A 23,491-nucleotide genomic window follows, 5' to 3' on the forward strand; every position below is an offset into this window, starting at 1 on the left:
CAGTTTTAAAGGGAGAGCTGACTGTGTCCAGAGCTCTGCCTTACTGCTCTTGGGTCCTCCTTGGTCCTGAAACCTGGTCCTCAAACTTGGTCCTGAAGCCAGGGCTCCTGAAAAGCTGTTTATTATTTTGTTTTAAGTTATTATTTATTTGAGAGAGAGAGAGAGCACAAGCCGGGGAAGGAGCAAAGGCAGAGGGAGAAGCCGACTCCTGGCTGAGCAGAGCCAGCTATGGGACTCCATTCCAGAACCCTGGGAGAATGACCTGAACCAAAGGCAGATGCTTAATCAACTGAGCCACCCAGGTGTCCCTTCTTATTATTATTTTTTAATCTCCATCTTTCTGCCTGACCTAAAACTGCATATGAATCTTCTGTTCTGACACCATAATTATTCTACTATCAACAAAACATGTATTCGAGAGCTTTTGAAGCTCTACTCTATGGCAAGCATAGCCACTAGATTCCGACCCCTTAAAGTTGATAGTAAGCTCAATATTCATGTATTAGGAATCAAATAGGAAAAACAAAGCCATGAGATTTCCATTCTGACTCTGAAAGACATGTATTACATGGACATCATAGCCAAGGGTGCTAAAGCCTCGGAAGCTCCTAAATTCTTACCACAGCCCTATGTACTCTGTGTGAATAAACGGACCTATAGAGAAATGGAAGGGGAGTCATAGTCACTATGCCCAGAGGCTTTTGGCTTTGTTTTGTAGTCATTATATTGAGAATATTCACTCTTCTCTTTCTTCAGTTGGCTGCCCTGTTCTTTGGTTTCTGTCCTTCTTGCTTGAATAGAAGCAAGTCTGAATACAAATGGCTGATCAATTGCAAACTATCATTTGGAGGTAATTAATTTGGACAGCAAGCATAAACCTAGCATTTGTGGGGCTGACTTGAGGCTCAGTTAACTCACCAGATGAATTATTTTATATTTAGGTAGCTATTCTTCCAAAGACCCATTAATAAGACAGGTGTTTAACCTCTGGTACCACATCTGACTCAGTCCCAGAGGAGCACCAAGTTTCCCCACATATAGCAATAGAATATTTTGATGTGGTTTTTCATTTACCTGTCCTCAAGCCAACACCTTAACTAATTTATCTTCCTCCTCTCCTCCTCCTTCTTCTCCTCCTTCTTCTCCTTCTTCTTTCTCCTCCTCCTCCTCTTGTTCCTCCTCCTTCTCCTTCTCTTCCTCCTCTTCCTCCTCCTCCTCCTCCTTCTTCTTCTTTGAGGCCAACAAACTCCCAAGAGCACCCAAACCAGAACAAAATAGGGAAAGGCATGTTGATTATCCTTATATCAGACACTGGAAAATGCTATGATTGATCTTGCTTATTGAGTGATTATGAAACAGATACACCACATTTCAAAAGCATGCATTTTCTATCAGGGGATTACCTGACCAGCTCCCCAAATGTTCTCCCTTTGAGAATCAGGACCCAGCCCTTGAAACATGACTCTCCAAATGTGTTTGTGGCACTCTATCAATACCTCTAAAAAAAACGGTGAATTTTGCAATCAGCAACTAAAGAATCTTCAAGGACATCCTCACAAGGAGAACACCAGATTTTCAAATCTGAAACAGATGTGCAACGGCATGAGCTCTGTTCCTTAAGGCCCTTTCTGTGCTGGGAAGTATCACCCAGATGTTGCTACCTGGAAGGCCTTCGACGACTCTCAGACTTTGACTAACATAATAGGGCAGTGACCCAGCTCCCCAGTTCAGAGATGTAGCACAAATGTAGCAGAAAATGCAATTGCACAGCATGGCGGCTGGTCATTGGTCTCTGCTTCCACCTCTGTAATCAACTGAATCTTGTCGTCTGACTAAGGATCGAACTCTTGTGCTCCATTTATTTCAGTCACGCTCCGCTGACATACAGTTAGTCAAACGGGCAGAAGTTAACCTCAACCTCTCCATCCTCCAGAAACACTTAAGTCTGTTTCATCTGATTTAACATCAGCACATATGTGCCGTACAAATCTTTGTTAAAGACCACTAACCTTAATGTTCAGAAAAGGGCACTGCTGAATCTGATGAATTTAAAACATGGAAAGATGAAAACCAAGAATTTCACAAGATTGCTTTCGTTAAAAATGCTTTATTAGTCAAGACTGCCAAATGGAGAATGTATCAAAGGTAAGGCTACTACAAAGAAGAAAAGTGCTTTTCTTCCCCAAACATATGTTCTGCAGCTGAGCCCCATTCCCAGTTTTGAGGCTTGTTTCATGTGGTGTTCTGATTCTTTTTTTGGCTGAAAGCCCAAACATCTCTGATGATACTTTCCCTCTCTTCCCAGACTTCAGCTTCAGACACTGAGATGTTCGACAGAGCACAGAATAAAGTACGAACATGCAGTTGTGTCTCCATGCAGTCAGGAGCTCAAGTAATGTGTTTGTCCAAAGAAAAAAGTAAAACAAAAGTCATTATTTTGCTAGTTGGAAAAACATTTGAGGACAGTTGCATGGTTGGGAGTTTTTTCCATAAATATTCCTTCCTCTTCATTTTGAAAAGTGAGGTGAGAAAGGAAGGCAAAGAATGGAGGAGAAGGAGAATTTTTGAAAATTGGAAGAATAGAATGTGAAGATTCCAGCATGGTGTTGATGAGTAGAGAAAGGAAGGTCCTTGTCAAAGGAAGAGTGGTTACTGTTAAGATGTTTTTAAGGTGCAGATGTATTAATGCTAATTCCATTGAAAAAGATGTAACTGTTTCTGGAAGATGAAAAGGTTAAGGTTCGCTTCCATACATTCTGTTCCCCATATGTCAGTGGTTTACGACTAAGATAATTGCTACAGTGTTTCCTCTACTCAGAATGAGAGAAACTATAGAGAAAAAGGAGCACATTTGTGGGTGCTGCTCTTTCATGCGGTTTTATGATTCTTTAGCAAGCCTGACCCTATTCTGGATGACTTCAAATCCTATTTTTGTGAGTCTCTTCTCAATGTTCACAACTCTGCTCCATTACTGAGGAGACCAAACTTGCCCTTCCAAACGAGACTTTTTTGAGGCCTTTTTATCCACTGAGTAACAAATGGGATCACACAAAACATTTGTAACAGAAGTCCATTAATTCATAAGCCCTATGTACTTAAACAGAACTTTGGCTTCTTGCCTATATTGAGACACTTTCAGTGCTTCCTGAGAGGTCCTGTGGGTTCACGAACAAGTCTGTATGCATGGCAGCCATGATGATTGGTACTGCCTCAGGAGAAACAACACTTTCCACACTCCCACGGATACAGGACAGTCCCTGCCTCTGAACACCACTGCTCTGCTGGTACTGACCGCCATAAACCTATACCTCGAGCCCTTGTGGCCACTTCTTCTCCTTCCTTCCCAAGCACAGAAAAACCGTTTTGCCCAAGTCACTCCTGAGTCCTTCTCAGTGGCAGAATGAGAGAGATGGTGTGTCCTTCTGTGGGTCACATACTGTTAGCAGCATTCCTAAAATAGAGTTATTTGGACCACATGGGGTATGACTTTTAGCAAAAGCTCTTTTAGTTTTATTTACTGCACTCTCTAGGATTCAGATGTCCCAAAAAACTGAAGCTAGAAATACATTCATGTGGGAGACAGTATAATCCAAATCCATACTCTTCTCCAAATACCTATTCTTTATATTCTTCAAGCTCATGATGGCTGGTTTCTTCTTTCTTCAGGCGATCCCTCTATTGAAATGTCCAATAGACTTTCCTTGGATCCTCCACCAGAGCTTCAGATTTGAACTCTATCAGAAAGCAGAACTCTATCCTCTCAGAAGTCTCCCACAACAAAGCTATATACATATATATATAAAGTGTGTGTGTGTGTGCACGTGCTATGATTTTCTAAAAACTTAGGACAGTTTCACCTCAATTTTTATATTGGATATTTCAATGGGGCATAAAGATTTGATATATTTGACATTCCTTTTTTTTTAATATGAATTTTTTTAAAAGATTTTATTTATTTATTTGACAGAGAGAGATCACAAGCAGGCAGAGAGGCAGGCAGAGAGAGAGGAGGAAGCAGGCTCCCCACTGAGCAGAGAGCCCGATGCGGGGCTCCATCCCAGGACCCTGAGATCATGACCTGAGCCGAAGGCAGCGGCTTAACCCACTGAGCCACCCAGGTGCCCCTAGATTTGACAGTCCTAAAATAACTACTATACCAAGACATGTCTTATGAAGGAAAATATCTAAAAATTAGTTTCCTGTTATTTCTTTACCTTGCTTGCAGTTTGGGTCGGACTACATGGAGATCAGGAAGGAATTCTAGATATAAACTCCTTGGAATGAATTTTGGTGGTTCTAGGAGTTCCACCATTCTGAAGCCTAGTGAGAGGGGCTCCCCAGGGCCTCTCAAAGAACACAATTTGTGTCTCCTGTATCTGGAACATTTACAGTGGACTCGTGTCAGATTTTGCCTATTAAGTATAAAGGTAGATAGTGTGGATGCTTACTCCGAGGTTGAGAAGTTTTGCAGGATCAGAAATTATGTGTATCCTTATGATTTATTAAGTTTCCAAGGCCACATGAGACGAAGGCGTTCTGGCCAAGAAGAATTCTAAAGGCCAAACTGGGAAGCCTCAAAACCCCTCTAAGATAAGACAGGAAAATAAAAATTTCCTGACACACCTTACCCACCCTGCTTCCATATCACCTTTGCCTCCCTTTCTGCCCTCAAAATCAGGGTATCTGTCGAGTGGGGAGAAGGTGATCCAAAAAGGGAGAAGAAGCTGACTATGCACTCTTTTTTACAGGGCAGATTGCTCACCCTAAGAGCCCCTCCTAGCTGAGGATGAGAAGAAAGGCAGGCTCTTGAATGAAGGACCTAAACATTCTCAGTTTCTAAATTAAAGACCAGAAAGTCCTTGACCAGAAAGTTACAGAAATGTCAAATTTTGTTCAGGGTCATGGAAAATTCATCCCAGTAATTAAAGACAAGAGGACAAAGAAAATACAAAATAAAGTTGCTTTATAAAAGTACTCCAAAAATCTAGCATGTTCAATACACCATGTGTGGTATCCATGAATTCCAGATGACAAGTGAAAAATCTCACACTTACAATTACATCTGGTTTAATCTCTTTTTCCTTCTTGACCCTTCTAATCCATGTAACACTTCATGTTTCTAATCAGAACAACTTCTGTATTGTTTCCAATCTTGCTGATTATACCAAAGTTTTATAATCATATAAATTTTAAAAGTGGAAGTAAACTTAGGAGCATCTAGTTCAGTGGTTCCCAACTTTTAAAGTGCAAATGAATCACCTAGGATCTTGTTAAGACTCGGGTTCTGGTTCTGTATGTCTGAAATGAGGCTTGAGAGTCTGTGTTTCTAACAAGCTCCCAGATGATGTCGGTGCTGCTGGTCTGTGGACCATATTTTGCATAACAAGGCTCTGATCCACAACTGTCCTGCCCATACAGTATAATCAAGAAAAGGAAAACTTTTAAAGTATTGAAAGACTTGGTTTGAGGTAATGAAAGAAAAATTGGTGATCCTGGGGCGCCTGGGTGGCTCAGTGGTTAAGTGTCTGCTTTCAGCTCAGGTCATGATTCCAAAGTCCTGGGATGGAGCCCTGCATCGGGCTCCCTGCTCAGCAGGCAGCCCGCTTCTTCCTCTCCCACTCCCCCTACTTGTGTTCCTTCTCTCGCTGGGTCTCTCCCTGTCAAATAAATAAAATCTTTAAAAAAAATTGGTGATCCTAAAATAGAGACCTCTGTCATTTATTTTTTTAGGCAATGTTTTTTCTTCACTGCCATTACTCCAGCCATGTGTTATATGACCAATTCAGGTGCTAAATGACCTATGAAGCTCTTCATCCACATCCAAACACAGGGTAGGGTGAACTAGCCATACTTCCCAACTCATTCTATGATGCCAGTATTATGTAATAACAAAGCCAATAACAATATTGTTATTGTAATAACAATAGCCAAAGCCTATTTCATAAAAAAATAAAACTGGAGTGCAACATAGATGCAAAAAATCCTTAATAGAATATTGGGAAATACATTCCAAGAATATATATATATATATATATATATATATATATATTTATAGAAAATAACCAGCTAATTTATTTCCTAGTAATACAAAGTTAACTTAACATTTAAAAATCAGGGACACCTTGGTGGCTCAGCCTCTACCTTCTGCTCAGGTCATGATCTCGGGGTCCTGGGATTCAGCCCCACATCAGGCTCTCTGCTTCTTCCTCCCACTCTCCCTTTGTGCTCACTCTCTCTCTCAAATAAATAAAGATAAAATAAAAGAAGTAAAAATGAAAAGATTTAATAAAAATTTTCAAAAATCAGTTGATATAATACACCATATTCATAAAGAACAAAAACCACATAATCAATCATCTCAATAGTGGAGACAAATCTCTTGACAAATATCTAACATCCAGTGATTTTTTTAAAAAAAAATCAACAAACCAAGAGTAAAGGAAAACTTCCTCAGTCCAATAAAGAATACCTACAAGAGATTTTTAAAAAGCAGCTAATATCACACTAATGGTAAAAGACTGAATGTGAATGCTTTCCACATAAGATTGAGAATAAAGCAAAAATGTCTGGTCTTGCCACTTCTATTCAACATTGTATGGAGGATTCTAACCAGAGAAATAAGAAAAAGGAAAGAAAAAAGAGAGAGAAAAAAATTTTAAATGCAACCAGGTAGGAAAGGAAGAAATAAAATTCTATTAGTAAAGACATGTTTCTATTTGTAGAAAATCCCAAAGAATCACAAAAATAACTACAACTGAGTTTAGCAAGGCCATAGGATAGAGAATCAAGATATAAAAATCAATTGCATTTCTATACGTTAACAATAAACAATCCAAAATGAACTTAAGAAAACAATCTCATTTATATTTGGATGAAAAAAGAGAGAATACTTAGGGAAAAATTAACAAAAATTATAAGAACTTTACACTGAAACTATCAAATATTCTTGTGAGAAATATTAAAAAATATACACAAATGAAGTGATATCTCATATTCATGGATTGGAAAACTCAATGTTGTCAAAATGGTAATTCTCCCCAAATTAATCTATAAATTCAATGCAATTGCTATCAAAAGTCTAGCTGATTTTTTAATAGAAATTGACAAGATAATCCTAAACTATTTATAGAGATGCAAAAGACCTAGAATTTTCAAAGCAATTTTGGAGAACTTATACTACTAATTTCAGAATTTACTATACAGTCATAGTAACCAACACAAGGTGGTATTCATGCAAGGAAAAGCACATAGATCAATGGAACAGAACTGAGAGTCCATAAAAAAACTCTTACATTTATGGTCAATTGATTGTCAGCAAAGATGCTGAGGCAATTCAAAGGCAGAAGTGATAGACTTTTCAACAAATGGTGTTGAGACAACTGGCTATCCACATAAAAAACAAACAAACAAATAGATCTTTATGTCAAACATAAAAATTAACTCAAAATTGATCATAGATAGACCTAAATAAAAGAGTTAAAAATATAAAGCTTCTGGAATTAATCATAGGAGAAGAACATTTTAACTTTGGGTTAGGCAAAGAATTTTAGATAGAACATCTAAAGCATAACCCATAAAAGAAAAATTGATAAATTGGACCTTACTGAAATCAGACTTCAGTACTACCAACAACATAATTAAGAAAATACAAAGACAAACCACAGACTAGGAGAAAATATTTGCAAATCTTGTGAAGGTCTTGTAAACTATTTAAAGAACTTTTACAGCTCAATGAAAAAAGCAACTCAATTAAAAATGGGCAAAAGACTACACTTCTATTAGAATGGCTATAATATAAAAATAAGTCAACAGCAAGTATCAGAGACAATTGTTACAAAATGGTATAGCCAAGGGGCACTGGGTGGCTCAGTTGGCTAAGTGTCTTCGCTCAGGTCATATCTCAGGATCCAAAGTTCCAGCTCCTCATCAAACCTTGCGTCGAGCCCCGCATTAGAATCTCGGAGTATGATTCTCTCTCCCACTCTCCGTGCTTGTGCTTGCTCTGTGTGTGTGTGTGTGTGTGTGTGTCAAATAAATAAATAAAATCTTTAAATAAATAAAATTAAAATGAAATACAATAAAATAAGATAAAATAAAATGGTATAACCAATATGGAAATCAGTTTGGCAGTGTCTTCAAAAGTTAAACACAAACCTGCCATACAATCCAGAAATTCTACTCTTCGGAGTCTACCTGAGATCAATGAAAACATACATTCACACAAAAGTACCCGAATGTTCTCGGTGGCATTATTTATAACAGCTTCAAACTGGAAACAGTAAAAATATCCAACAACTGTCTAATGGATAAACAAAATTCATACAAAGGGAATACTATTTTGGAACATAAAGGAATAAGCTACTGAGTCATGCTACTACATAGGTGAACCTTGTAAACATTATTTTTAAATTAATTCACTCAAAAAATATTTTGTTGTTTTGTTTTTATTGAGATATAGTTAACATACAAGGTGATACTAGCTTGAAGTATATAATGATATAATGACTTGATAAACGTACATGTTGCAAAACGATCACTACAATAAGTTTAGCCAATATCCATCGCCACAGATAGTTACGAATTTTTTTCTTGAGATAAGGACTTTTACAATCTAGTTTCTTAGCCACTTTTGAATATACAATGCAGTATTGCTAACTATAGTTACAAGAAAAACGTTATTTTAAGTGAAAGAAACTAAACACAAAAAAGCCCCCTACATAATGTATGCTTCCATTTATATGACATGTCTAGAAAAGGCAAATTCATAGAGATGGAAATCAGACTGGGGGTACCTAAGGGCTGGGAGTGAGAGTGTAGATAAATTGCAAATGGGTGCAATGAAACGTTCTGGAGCTGGATTATGTTGATGTTTGTAGAACTGTATTTACCAAAAATCTTTAATTTGAAAAAAATGTAGGGGAAAAGTGAAGCTAAAGTTTAGAAATAATTTTTTTTTCTTTTACTATTTCAGCATCTTACCCTACTTTTGGTTAATATACTAATTAATATTGACATTAGCTGTCTAATCAGTTTAAGATATTAGTCATAACATATCTTCTTCATAAAAATGTATTATTGCAACAGGGAAATAGTTTGAACACTATGCTTACTCCAAGGGGACCAACTGAGCACCTGTTCCAATGGGATTCATTTCACATAATATTTTTTCTGCTTTAGACAATGGCTGAAGCCGCGGTGCTTCTTGTCCTGCATCTTTATCATGGTTAAGTGATTTCTGGCTCTGTCCTTTCTTTAAAAAACAAATTAAAATGAAACACAAAATGTTGAAGTACCAAGGCGTCTCCTGAGTAGTGAGTTATACTAGGCTCCAGGAGTTTCAATATGTCATGGGGCACGTTGTGCCAAGTGTTTTAATCATCTGCTCTTCGTCTTGTGGGTAAGGGAGAGATTCCCACTCTAGGGCTATGGGGGTGGGGGAACACATGATACCCAATGCTGGACAGATGAGATTAAACAGTTTATTGGTCACATATAATCCCTACCTGGGCAAGGAAGGCAACCATGCCACACAAGACAGCAGGGGCTTTCCAATGGGAACAGAGTGAGCAACCAAGAACTTGGGCTGTTGAGAGTGCAGAGTGTCCTCTGGATCCACGGGAGAACATAACTGCCTTGTTTGAATAATTCTGTGGGCCAGGAGAGAACTAAAATCTTCTACTCATGGATAAACAGGAAGTATACCTGACCCATTTGATTGAGAGAGTTGCTTGGCTGGGGGACCTTATTCTCAGGAACAGAGTAGGGAAGTAACTTGAAGGGAGGTCACTAGGGGCCTTTCTGATTTTATCAAATGTCTAAGAAGTATAAAATATTGAGTCAATGTTATGTCTCACACTATACCATGTTTAATACATAAAACACCTTCCTTGCTGTATTTGATTGAAAAGTGATTTAACGGTTCTGTTCAAATTCTCTATTTAGTCTCCCCCCTGCACCATTTACAATCACAGTGTCTGTCAGTTGGCAAATTTAACCATAGTTGGGAGAGAAGAAACATTACAAAATTAATTACCAAGAAGTCATCTGTATGATGTCTTATATGCTTAGGGAGAAAAACACTACGTGTAGTTTCACATGTCATAGATGTAGAGACCACTTTTGGGCAATAGGCTTGAGCAACGAAAACTTGAGCAAGGCAGAAGGGCCCACAGTGACCACCAAGCTGAATGGAAAGGGGTTCATTCAGGAGCCCACCTCGCAATAGCCATAGGCCCTAATTGATCAGTTACAACCAAAACAGTTCCTAAGATTACCAAAAAAAGGGAAAATTCCATTTGTTACCAAAAAAGGGAAAATTCCATTTGTTCCCATACTTCCTCACTCCACCTTGTAGCCATAGGCCCTCACCACACTACCTCATGGCAGACAGTCTCTCCTTTGTTCTGCCCACTGCTCCCTTGCAATGTATTCAATAAACTTTTAACTCTTTTGTTCTGCCTTGGGTGAATTCTTTTACCACCTGTGCCATTGGCCCCCATCCAATCAGGATGTGCCACAATAGACCCCATAATAAATACAGGAAAGAGATACCATTGCATATGTCTCTCCTGTGTACCCACTGAGCACCTTGCATGACTCTATCACCATATCACACTACATCATTGGTTTAAGCTCCTTGAAGATGGGACTGTGTCAAGGCTGTCATGGTGCCTGCAGCACTGAGCCAAATGTCTGGCAAAATATAGGAAATGACACTGAATAGTTAATGAGAATTCATTATCTGCCAGGCAATGTCCTAAGCAATGTGTACACATGATTTTATCCAATTGTCACAATCACCTTATCAGTTTGATACTACCACTTCCGTTTACTAGATCACAGGTTGGCAAACTTCTCCTGTGCGAAGGTCCAGACAATAAATATTTTAGGCTTTGTAGGCCATAAGCTGTCTGTTGAGAGACTGCTACTATGGCATAAAAGCAGCCAGAGACAGGGCACCTGGGTGGCTCAGATTGTTAACCTGCCTTCAGCTCAGGTCATGATCCCAGAGCCCCCGGGATCAAGCCCCATGTCGGGATCCCTGCTCTGTGGGGAGGTCTGCTTCTCCCTCTGCCCTTCACCCTGCTTGTGCTCTCTCTCACACTCTCACTCTCTCTCAAATAAATAAATAAAATCTTAAAAAGAAAAAAAAAGAAAAGAAAAAGAAAAAACAGTCAGAGACAAAATGTGAAGGAGTGAGCACAGCCACATTCCAATAGAACTTTATTTACAAGAGTAAGCAGTGGGCTGATTATGGTCTGTAGGGCATATTTTGCCCATCCTTGTTTTAGATGACATGCTAGTGCATGATGTGATATTTTGCTCAAAATCACACAGTTCACAAGAGCAGAGCAGGATTTTAAATCCAGATTTGTCTAATTCCGAAACTTCTTTTCCTAACCATTCTTTTGTGCTACATCTAACTACTGCACTAATCAATGGGACTACTATATATGTGTTGGAGAAATGAGTACTTCTTTTATTATACTCATTATACAAAAGGAAAAAAATTGAGTTGTTATATTAAGTTAGCACATAGTCAGAGTTCCTGATTCCTATTCTAAACTGAATTTAAAATACAATAGAAAATTAATCAGTCTAGAATCAGGAGCTGTCTGTCGACTTGTTCAGTGGTATCTCAAGTCTATGTCCAATAGGAAAGACCAGTTATTAACAGACGAGAAATAGACCCTGGGCTATGGGCTCTATTTTCCGTGACGTGGATTCTCATCTGCAGTTCCCTCATATTAAATCAGTTTCATTTCCTTCTAGCTTTAACTCTGGACTAATGCATTTGACTTTCCAGGACTGTTCAATCCTAAACCTATTCACGTTCCCATATGCTAAAAGAAATTCAGATATCCCAGCAACTAGCTCTTTTCCTCTCAAATTAGTTACAAAAGACTAACAATGTTTTTTCACACTTTGTTGAAAAATTTGCTTCCCAGCTGGGATACTGACTTCTAATTTTTTACTAAAAATACATAAGATGAAGAATAAAAAATTGCTGACACATCTTTAACTTGACGGTGCTTGGAATAATGGCATTTCTAAGATGGTTCAAATATTATTTTCCATAAACTGGAGGAGTGATCAGCTACAGTGTTATTACTTATAATTCAGAGCCAGCAGGTATTTAAAAAAAAAAAAAAAGACATGTGACATCCGGAAAATGTAATTAATTTGATGGTATAAGCCTTCATAAATTATCAAGTATTCCCAGTAGCAGCCATGAAAAACTTAGAGAGAACATGAGCTGCCTTTAAATTGCTTAGTTTGCTCACAACCAGAATTATTTTAAGGTGGTTGAGTTGCTGTTGGTATTAAAAGATGCTTGGATTATTATTACCGTTAATGGTGACTCCACCTTTAAATAAGGTAATAGAGATTTGGAGTCACACACAAGCCAGCATCAGTGTCTTGAGGCTGTCATTCTTTTCGCTAATGAACTGCAGCTTACAGAAATTAATTATGGGGGAAAGGTTGTTGTTACCCCACCAGGAATGAAGTCTCCAGATTCCAAATCAAGTGTTGCCGAGGAGGAAGTGCAGAGACTCCGCCTCCCAAAGCTCAGCTCATGTTGGGCTCATTCTGCCAGGAACAAGCGACATGCTTGACTGCACAGTGGGAGAAGTATGACTTAGGGAAGGGGTTTTTAATATTCGCAATAAGTATAAAAGGCAGTCCCAGAAAGACAGAACAATCTGGTGGGTAGAACAATTCCCAAGGCCACAGTTGTGGGTTCTGGGCCAAAGGCTCTGGGTGACCTTGAATTCACCTTTGAATATCTACGTGGTATTTGCAAAATAACCCACCTTTCCAATATACACACACAGATGTATATGTCTATGTGATATGGATATTCTGTATAAAATATGTATGTATGTGAAAACTATACATGTTTTTAAAGAATACAACACAAAGCATGATTGTATTTTCTGAAATAATAGTGAGAAGACATTTACGGTCTGCAAATTGTTTAGGTGGAATCTGAAGACCATCTATATTACCATTTGCTACTTGATTGTGGAAGAAAAACAAACAAGCAAGCAAACAAAATGCCAATTTCTCTGCCTTGAGAGGAAGTTAATTGAATTGTCATCCTGGAGGTATTAAGGCCTAAAGTGTCTATTTTTTGTTGTGAGAGGTTCAAATACCTCCATGAAGTTCTGGTGCTAGATAGTTTGAGGTCCACTTTATTGCTGTGATACTTTCACTGTGTAATAAGATATTTGTGAAAAATTTGGGCTGTTAGAAAATTAAAAACATGAATCTTGTGACATAGGTCAAAAAAATTAAAATCATATGCAGTCATTCCCGGTATCAACCGAAGAATTTTCTGAGTGAGGATAGAAGAAAAAAACCTAGGAATAAAGCAGTCTGCATTAGAATAGGAATTTGGAGTTTTCAGAGTTAAATTGGCCATTTTCCCAACTGCACAACAGCCTACAGCTGATTTGCTGGCAATTTTACAGAAACATCATCCTCTCACTTGCTGGAAATCAGAGGGAAAAGATATGTGGAGTCTGTGGATCACTTGTTTGAGATGGGGCACTAGGAATAAGGAGCATGAATTTTCAGACATCAATTATTAACATGCTCCCTATTTGCTGGTGACTCAGAGCTGTGAAAGTGTTGTAAAACCCTCAGGAAATACTAAATGGTTTTATAAAAATGTCATAACCCCTGGCTCTCGAATATTTGGTGTGAGAATTTTGGTTCTTCTTTTTATGATTTATTTATGATAATTACAGGATATATTAAATTAGATGGTGATGATGATTTCCTTCTCTTTTTTCTAGATTTATTGAGAAATAACTGACATGCATCACAGTGTAAGTTTAAGCTCTTTAGCACTGAGAAATGATCACCACAGTAGGTTCAGCTAACATCTGTTTTCTCAGATAGATACATTAAAAAGAAAAGAAAAGAGGAAAATACATTCTCCTTGAGATGAGAATTCTTAGCATTTTCTCTCTTATCAACTTCCCTATACATCATAGAGCAGTGTTAGCTCTAGTCATCATGTTGTACATTTTATCCCTAATACATATTTGTATTTGGAACTTTGTACCTTTTGACCACCTTCCTCCAATTTCCATTCCTCTCCACCACCCTCCACCTCTGGTATTTATAATCTACAAGTCTGATCTCTTTTTCTATCAGCTTGGTTTCTTTTCTTCCTTTCTTCCTTTCTTTTCTTCTTTCTTTACTTCCTTCCTTCCTTTCTTTCTTTTTCCACATGTAAGATATTAGCATACTGTCTTCAAGGTCTTTCCACATCGTCACACATGAAAATTTCCTCATTTTTAATGGTGGAATAATATTCCACTGTATATATGTACCACATGTGTATATGTACCACAACTTCTTTATCTATTCTTATATATATATATATTATATTATTATTATATATTATAAGAATATATATTCCTCTTTATATATTCTTATCTATTCATCTACTGATGGATTTATATTTCTTGGCTATTACAAATAAGGCTGCTCTGAACATGAAGGTGCATATAGCTTTTTGAGTTATTGTTTTCATTTCCTTTGGATATATGCTGAGAAGTAGAATTACTGGATCAAAGGTAGTTCTACTTTTAATTTTTTGAGGATTCTCCATACTGTTTTCCATGTCTGTTGTACCAACTTACAATCCCACCAACAGTGTACAAGGGCTCCCTTTTCTCCACACCCATGCCACCATTTGTCATTTTTGGCAATGGCCATTCTAACAGGCATGAGGTGATATGTCACTGTGGTTTTAATTTGCATTCCCCAAATAACTAGTGATGTTGAGCATCTTTTCATGTACCTGCTGGCCTTTCATAGAACTTCTTTGAGAAGTCTATTCAGGAGTGAGAATGATTTCCTTTTAATTACACAGTCAAACACTCAAAGAATAAAAGTGCCCAATTGTAGAAATATGTATTTTCTGTAAAAAGAAGACAAAATGAGGTCAGAGTAACTGCACCCTCTACTGTTCAGTAATCTAGGTTTATTGTCATGGAAGTGTAATAACTATAAGCAGACTCCTCCTTATGTTTCAGGGTCTACAAAGCTGATGGCTTCAGCTCCTGAAGATACCTGCAGAAAACATAACAATCCATCCATCCATTCATCCATCCATCCATCTCCAGCTAGCCAGTGATATGTCATTTTGTTTAAATAAAAAACACACCACAAGTTATTATAATTTTCTTCTCTCCCTTTTTTAAAAAAAAGTTGTCCATTTAGAAGCCAACATATTGATCGAGGAAAAGTAACAAAATAACATTTAAAAAATAGAAAGCAAAGTGATCCTTCTCAGGTATAGTAAAGAATGTAAAGGTAAAAAAGCCATTCGTATTTTCTGTTGAAGAGAGGGGTACCTGCCAAATTATCTTAAATAATGCCATATAGGCCTTGACAGATACATATTTAGCTAAAATAATACTCCCAGTAAAAAGTGTGAAAAAAGGATTAATCAACCTACTAAAAAAACCAAATTCATACAAGTGGAAACCAGTTAAAGAGGTTACCTGAACCACTCAATTTAGTAAAATATGAAGATTTTGCAATTGTCTTCTATGCCTCCATAATAAGTAGCTTCGCTTTCTTTTTAACTCTCCAAAATAAGTATTTGGGGATTGATGCAGATGGAGGAGAAGGAATGAGGAATGAATTCATCTCTCAGGTGTGGGCACAGAGACCATAAGTCACATCAGGAGTGAGAACCACACAGAACCCCTGGAACGAATGGATTGAAGAAACCCAAGACCAAGCTTCTCATTCTACGGATGAGGACACTGATGTTCAAAAAGCAAAAGCAGAAAAAAAAAATAAAAAAAAAGCAAAAGCAGGGACACCTGGGTGTCTCAGTCAGTTGGGCATCAGACTTCTGATTTCAGCTCAGGTGATATCTCCACGTTGTGAAACCAAGGCCTGAGGCAAGCTCTGTGCTGAACCCCACAGCAGGCTCTATGCTCAGCAGGGAGTCTGCTTGGGATTCTCTCTTCCTCTGCTCCTCCCCCAACTAGCACTCTTCCCCTAAAATAAATAAATCTTTAAAAAAAAAAAGAAGAAGCAAAATTGATGCTTCCCAAACTTTGATGATCATAGAAATCATCTTGTTAAAATTATCTTTCTGATCCAGTCGGTCCAGAGAGGGACCAGGATTTTGCATTTCTAACAAGCATCCAGGTGCTATGCTGCCCTATGGACTACATGGAGTAGTGATGTAGTGACTTTACCAGCTTAGGTGATGAAGTAATAGGACCTGGCTTTCCCCAGGTGTCCCAATTTTTACTAAATAGAATAATTAATTATCTTGTCAAATTAAATTGGGTTGCAGTTTTGTTTTTCTTATTATTAATCAGAGGTACCCTTCATTCTCTTCATGGAGAAATAATAACATATACTTTTTTGGGTGATAAAAAGCTGGATTCTGTGACCAGTGTTCTGAGTTCAATTCCAGTTTTGCCACTTACTATGTATGTGATCTTGAGCAAGTGTCTCAATTTCTTCAACTGTGAAGTGGTGATGATAATATCATCTACCTTGTAGTAGTTAGTTAGTTAGTTAGTTTCACCACAAGGATATAAAAGAGCCTGGTATAAGCTAACACTCAAAAAATGTCAGATTTATTGTCAAAGAAGAATGGAGTCTGACTGATTTTATAGGCATGGAACCTGAGACTTAAAAGAAGAGCAGAGCAGAATCAGAATTAGTGTGATTTATTGCTGCTTGGGACACTAGGAGAGAGAAAAGTTCAAAAGGCATTTTATCAACTTGTTTCAGAGTAGAACAGAAAATTGCATGTACGAAACACTGATTGTGCCTCAGGTGCTACTTATTATCACCTTTAATTTTCTTAACATCCCTGTGGGATTGCATTGTCACCCCCATGGTACAGGTGAAGAAACCAAGGCACATACTTTCAGAGCCTGGTGAGTGGCCTCATGGCTACAAATATACCAGGTCCAAGTTTCAGCCTCTGCTTGGTCAATTTTAAAACTTGCATGAGGCCACTGAGTGCGAGCCCTCTGGTGTGGAGAAGCAGTCATCTGGGCTAAGCTGAGCAAGGTTAGGCTAACAGCACCTTACAGGATCACCCTTCTTATTTCCCAAGTGATCAGACATTGGTGAGCAGTTAGCCATCCGGGGGGGGGGGGGGGCTCAGATGGTTAAGCGTTGGCTCAGGTCATGATCTCCAAGTCCTGGGATCAAGCCCATGTTAAGGCTCCCAGCTCAGTGGGCAGTCTACTTTCCCCTCTCCCCCTGCCTCTCCCCCTTGCTTCTGCTCTCTCTGTCTCTCTCTCAAATGAATAAATTTGTAAAAAATTATTTTTCAAAGAATAAATAAATAAAACATGTAGGAGAATGGGATGGCAGTTCTCTTACACACCAAAAACAACTCCTATCCCTCTGAATGGCTGAATCTTTTTTTCTGTTTTAGGTGTCTAGAGGAGATGGAAAATGATTGGAAAGGTGGTATCACTTTCTTCCCATAGGTCCTAAGGGGTTTTCCTGGTCTTTCTCTCAAACCTCTCCATTCTCCAACTTCCTCTCAAGGAGTATCACTGTCCTGTCCCCACATCCACATATTAAACTTCATTCTTGCTTGAGCCACTATGGTTATAGAATTTCTCCATCTCTGGGTCACCATAAATAATAGAGCCTCTCAAAGGGATTAGCAGGCAATGTACAATTTACTGATGATTTCACAGGAGAGATGGAAGAGAAGATTTACATTGGAAATGCCTCAGCAAACTGCTTGAAATTATCTTTCCACAATTTTTCTTTTTTTCTCATGCTGCAAACAGGGATCCTGGGTCCCCCATTTCTTCACTTAGCACTCATATTTGGGGGTTCTTCTCCTTCTCCCTCTAGTGGCCCTCCCAGCTTTCCCACTTTTCTTAAGCAAAGTCATGTAGCTAGCTCTTCTCTCAAATTGACCTGTTTATACCCACCTCAAGCCCTTTGAGTACCAGGACGTGCCTTTCTTAGGAAGCAGTGAAATCCTGTATCAGGAAGTTTGCTGGCCTATTATCAAATGTACAAGTAGTACCACTGTGTACCAGGCAAAAGGAGTGCCCAAGAGGCCCGACGCTCCCCCATTTACAGTCTGGTGAAAAAAAACAGCCGTTGACTCAATGACCACAGGACCTGCAGGAGTTGTGACAGAAGAACAATCGTTGTCTAAAGGGAGAGTCCTTGTCAGCAGGAGCTTCCAGAGGGAGGAATATAACAACCAAAAACTGAAGAATAGAACAAATATAACTCAGACATAGAGCTGGAGGAAGGAGAATTCCAGGCACGGGGAAGAGCAACAGAAAGCCCAGCACGTTGTAATTTCTTGCTTCTCCATGGGGAAGGTAGTCTTCCTTCTCATACTCCTTGCACATGACTTTGCAGATGACCAAATGTCACAAGCCGCTTCAAAGCTTATTATAAGCCCTCAAGGAACACTTCAGTGGATATTAATAACCCATCCCCATCCAGAGATTGGTGCTATGGTATCTCTCTGAACACATCATCTTTAATCTATGAAAGTGTCCATATGGACTAGTGTGTATATCTGATAGTTTATTCTTAGAGATTATAGGGAGAAAAAACTATAAAAGCCACCTGCTGAAAAGCTATATGAATACATATATTTTTGGTGATGTATGTATATGTATACATGTACATACACATACATACATGCAGTTTGTATAAATCAATAAAAAGGGGATTTTGTTTTAATTCCAACAATTTCCAAGCCATAATTGTAATTCTAAGTAATCAATGGATGGTCAAACCCATCGGATGTTGTATTTTGGGCTCCCTCTCCATGACCTCCATCAAAATTTACAGAAGCTTGAAAATCTGGGATTGCTCAAAATAATTTTCCAGGATCACATAATTTTTGAATTCCAGTCCCTGTCATTCAAGTGTCTGCATTGGCCTCTTTATCATAGAAAGGCAGGAAACCCCAATGAGTTCTGTGTCACTAGAGGACAAAGCTAAACTTCTTAAAAGGATTGCCAGGCTGTGCTGGGTGTTCTGGGCTGACTGCCCCCAGATCCATTCACCACTCTTCTTTCTCACATATAAGCTTCATGAGGACATGGACTGTTATGACTCTTGCTCACCATAATATTCCCACCTCCTCCAGTGGTGCTTGTAGATTATAACTTGAAAAAAGAAGTACTTTTTAATAACTGAGAATTACAATTGCTCTGTCTTAAGCTATTAGTGAATCTTAATTCATTGGCCCTTCTTTTCACTTCTCATAGTAGCCTGAGACATTATTAAATGGGCGCCTGGGTGGCTCGGTGGGTTAAGCCACTGCCTTCGGCTCCGGTCATGATCTCAGGGTCCTGGGATCGAGGCCCGCATCGGGCTCTCTGCTCAGCAGGGAGCCTGCTTCCTCCTATGTCTCTCTGCCTGCCTCTCTGCCTACTTGTAATCTCTCTCTGTCAAATAAATAAATAAAATCTTTAAAAAAAAAAATAACCCAGACTGGTGTTCATTTTCACAAGTATCTATAAATATGCAAATAATCACCTCTGTCTTGTCTTGTAAGGAGTCTCCTCACCTTCTGCTGGATCGTAGACTCCTTGAGAGTAGCTAGCTGTTTCTGATTCAGTTCTGATTCCCTCTGCTACCCTAGAACAGTGCTGGAACATCACAGATGATGTTTGTTGAATATGTGTGAACAAACAAAAGTAAGAGATAGAGTTAACATAACAGATAAACTAGGTCCACATTTTCTAACTACACAGGTAGCACAATCAGTCATCTCTTCTAAACCTGTATTGTTGCAGGTTATTCTAGATGGAACACTGCAGAGCTGCTAAAGATTTTCTCTCTGATGGCTCAATAGTCGTTGCTTATATTCCCAGGTGCAAGGAGGGCAAGATAGGAAAAGTGACTGAGCTTCCTCTCCATTGATTAGGCTCTCTCCAGCAGCATGACTGTTTTCCCCAGGATGGCAGGTGGCACAAACGTTTTGCAGCTCAGCAGGAGGTGTTGGCTTGATGCTCCAGACCTCCGTGATGCTGGCGGGTACAGCAGAAGGGGAGCTGACTTCCTCTACACAGGTTCAGCTGATTACACGGTGAGTCCCCACAGCGCCAGTGCCAGAGGGCCCCTGGGACTGACTGCAGCCAACCTTCTCATTTGCAGAGTTCCCTGTCTGTGATGCCTGACATTTTTAAGGCTGAGCTGGCAAACAATCTATGATGATAGCCTCCAGAGAAGAGCCTCATATTAAGTAACCATAATAGCTTGAGTTTATAGGGAATCTTTCTTAGTACTCAAGTTATCTCATTTTTATCCTGTGTTACTTTCCTGAGAAAAGCATAGAGTGTTTCCCACTCCTGTTTTCCAGCTGAAGAAACAGAAGCACATGGAGACCAAATGTGCTTCTGACTAAAATTAACACCTAGGTGCTCTGATTCTTTTTTTTTTTTGATTTATTTGACAGAGAGAGATCACAAGCAGGCAGAGAGGCAGGCAGAGAGAGAGAGGAGGAAGCAGGCTCCCCGCTGAGCAGAGAGCCCGATGCGGGACTCGACCCCAGGATCCTGGGATCATGACCTGAGCCGAAGGTAGCGGCTTAACCCACTGAGCCACCCAGGCGCCCGGTGCTCTGATTCTTGGTAGAAGAATGTTTCACTCTAAGACTCAGGGATAAAATGAAATTTTTTGAAAGCACAGAGATAGCATTTTTTGGAAGGAGTCAATGTAAATCAAAATGCAAGAAGGCAGTGGCCATTCCCATCTTTCCTCAAATTTAAAACCTAAACTTCTATATCTGATGTGGTTCATTCCTGAATTCTTTTCTTGCCTATTACACATTTTTGTTTAAAAGCCATGTTAAATCCCAGGGTTTAGAAAGTTTGGGGTTGGTTCTAAAGCTATTTGTATTTACCCGCAAAGAAGGAGCTTAACTAGGGGCTGGCAGGAGAATTTGTTGTTGTTGTTGTTGTTGTTGTTAAGTCTAAGAGTCAGAAAAATTAGAATGACTAAAACCATTCATTCACAGTGTTTCTTTTTAAAGTTAATTACAGTATTTTTGGTTTTCAAAAGTATCTTCATAGAATAAAGACATGAAAGAGGAAAAATATTCTTAGGTATTAAAAAAACTTGAACAATGTAGCACATGTTAAAACAAAACAGTGAGTATGGTGGCACCTCTTTGCATTTTTGTGTTTCTTTGTATTACATAGTTAATGGTTTTATCCATATTATATAAAGAAAGTAGGCAAATCTGTCATCTGATTACAAATTTTCTCTCACTTTCAAGACAGGTTGAGAGGTCAATTTCCAATTTCTACTCGCCGCAGAGTATAGAAATAAGTAGAACTCAAAACAGGTTGAAATCAATGCACATAAAGAATCAGTTACCCTTCAAAATCATTTTCCTTTAGTACCAGTTTGGCCACCTTCCAAACCAGTTATGTCTTTCTAGCAGAAGAGTTTGTTCATGATATAGACATTAAGCATAACCCCAGAATATTCATTAGAAATTTTCAACCAAAAGAAGATCCATATTCCAAATTATGTAAGCATCAGTCAGTCTCGTTATCTCATCATCTGAAAGACCTTCCCCTTCATTACGAGAGAAGAAATGTCTCTTGAGCCCTCTGGACTTTTTACTGTTTAGAAACTTAAAGGTAATCTATTCTAACTTTCCGGAGAGCCAATACACTCTTGCATTTTGTAGGCCTCTCTCCATGGTCCTGGGAATGCAGGATAATAGTGACTATTTCCAACCTATTCAACTGCCACTGATTTTTCCATTACGATCCTCCAAAGGAATGCATCACCCCAGCAGCGCCAACAAAAGACTATGCACTAGCAGCTACCTTTGTTCATGGAACTGTTTTGTTTTTTGTTTGTTTTTTCTTAAGTAACATTGCTTTGAATCATCATCAATTTTGCATATATCATAACAAGTGAGAACCAATATCAATACTCATTCCTAAAGAAACTAAAGCAGGAAAAGATAGAGGAGATCGTGCAGTCTTACTTTGCTTCGGAGACCAACCTGAAGTTACTAATTCAAAATTTTCCGTATGGGCATCCTCTGTCCCTATGAGCTGACTTACCTTCTGGGCACATACTTCTGAAAGGAACTTCTTATATTAAGCTTTCTTGAATCTTACAGAACTTTTAAAAAACAATGATGCAAGATATTTACTTAAAAGTTTTTCATTAACTTGAGCCTTTGTAAATATGTTCTGGAAAGTGAATCGTAGTAATGAATGTGTACTGGCCATCCAGAAAAGGCTGGCTTACACAGGACTTCTGTCAAGCATTTAGAGATAGCAATGATGACCCGTGGGGTGCTCTTAAAGCAGTAGTGACATCCTCTGCAGCAGTAAATTAAGCCCCACGAAAAGTGTTAGTGTTGTTTTTAAAATAATAATAAAAAATAACAGAAGTCCTTATTCCTGATGACTCATACAAAATAACAAGAAGAAAAGCCACAATGCCAATTGAGTCAGGCTTCCTAGGAGGCCTCAGGCAATCCTTCAGAAATTTTGAAAGATCAATATTTAAGCAGCAGCAAGAAAACAAATATAGAGGTTTTTCTTTTCTTTCCTATTTGTGAAACCAGTACAGGCTTTCACAGAACAAGGTAGGAAATAAAATGAAAAATCATTTCCCAACATGAAGAGAAAATAAGGCAATGGGTGGGGGGTGGGGGGGGGAGAGATTTTTATAGATCAAACCAGTAAGCTTTACTGAGATCCAAGAGCCAATTACTTTCAGTGCTATTTTCTAAGGGATTTAAAAATACATCTCCTCCTAATATGTTCTAACGCCAGCTCTTGAGATGAGAGATTTGAGCCGCACACAGGTGTTGTGAGCAAGGGGCCCACATTGAACAGAAGGGCTCACTGGCTGTGTTGAAGAGGTGAGTCTGCACAGGGAACATTCTGTACGGAACCCCACCCACCCCCAAAACTTACCAAGGCAATGTAGAATAAGAATCCATAAATCGTGAGAAACTCTTCACTTCCGATGAAAGAACTGAAAGGAGCGGGGGCTTCTTCTACCCGCTGATTTTTTCTTCTCAGTATCTTTTATTTATTCCTTCTGACCACTAATTGCTATGCTGATCTTCTCCCTGCTCAGGAACAGGCTGAACTGCCCCAGTGAGTTGTAGCATGTGTTTGTGAAAAAACAAAATCCCCCAAGATGATTTTCATTCTAATTCCCTCATGCTACCTTTTTGAGGACCATCCATTCACATACTGCCTTAAGCCCCAATATTCCTGTCTATTCCTAGCCTTCTTTCCTGCCATGTATCAACATCAAAACTGGATGATTCCATCAATTTCTGTGACTAGACATGTCAATGATTCTCTTATGAGTTTCTTTGACTGAGATGTGAATATTTAACTTCAAATTAGACACTACCTCTCTTTTTCAAGTTTTTATCTAAATTCCAGTTAGTTAACATACAGTGTAATGTTAGTTTCTGGTGTACCATATAGTGATTCAACACTTC

Source organism: Neovison vison, chromosome 4 (assembly GCF_020171115.1).
Source record: "Neovison vison isolate M4711 chromosome 4, ASM_NN_V1, whole genome shotgun sequence".
NCBI classification, from domain to species: domain Eukaryota; kingdom Metazoa; phylum Chordata; class Mammalia; order Carnivora; family Mustelidae; genus Neogale; species Neogale vison.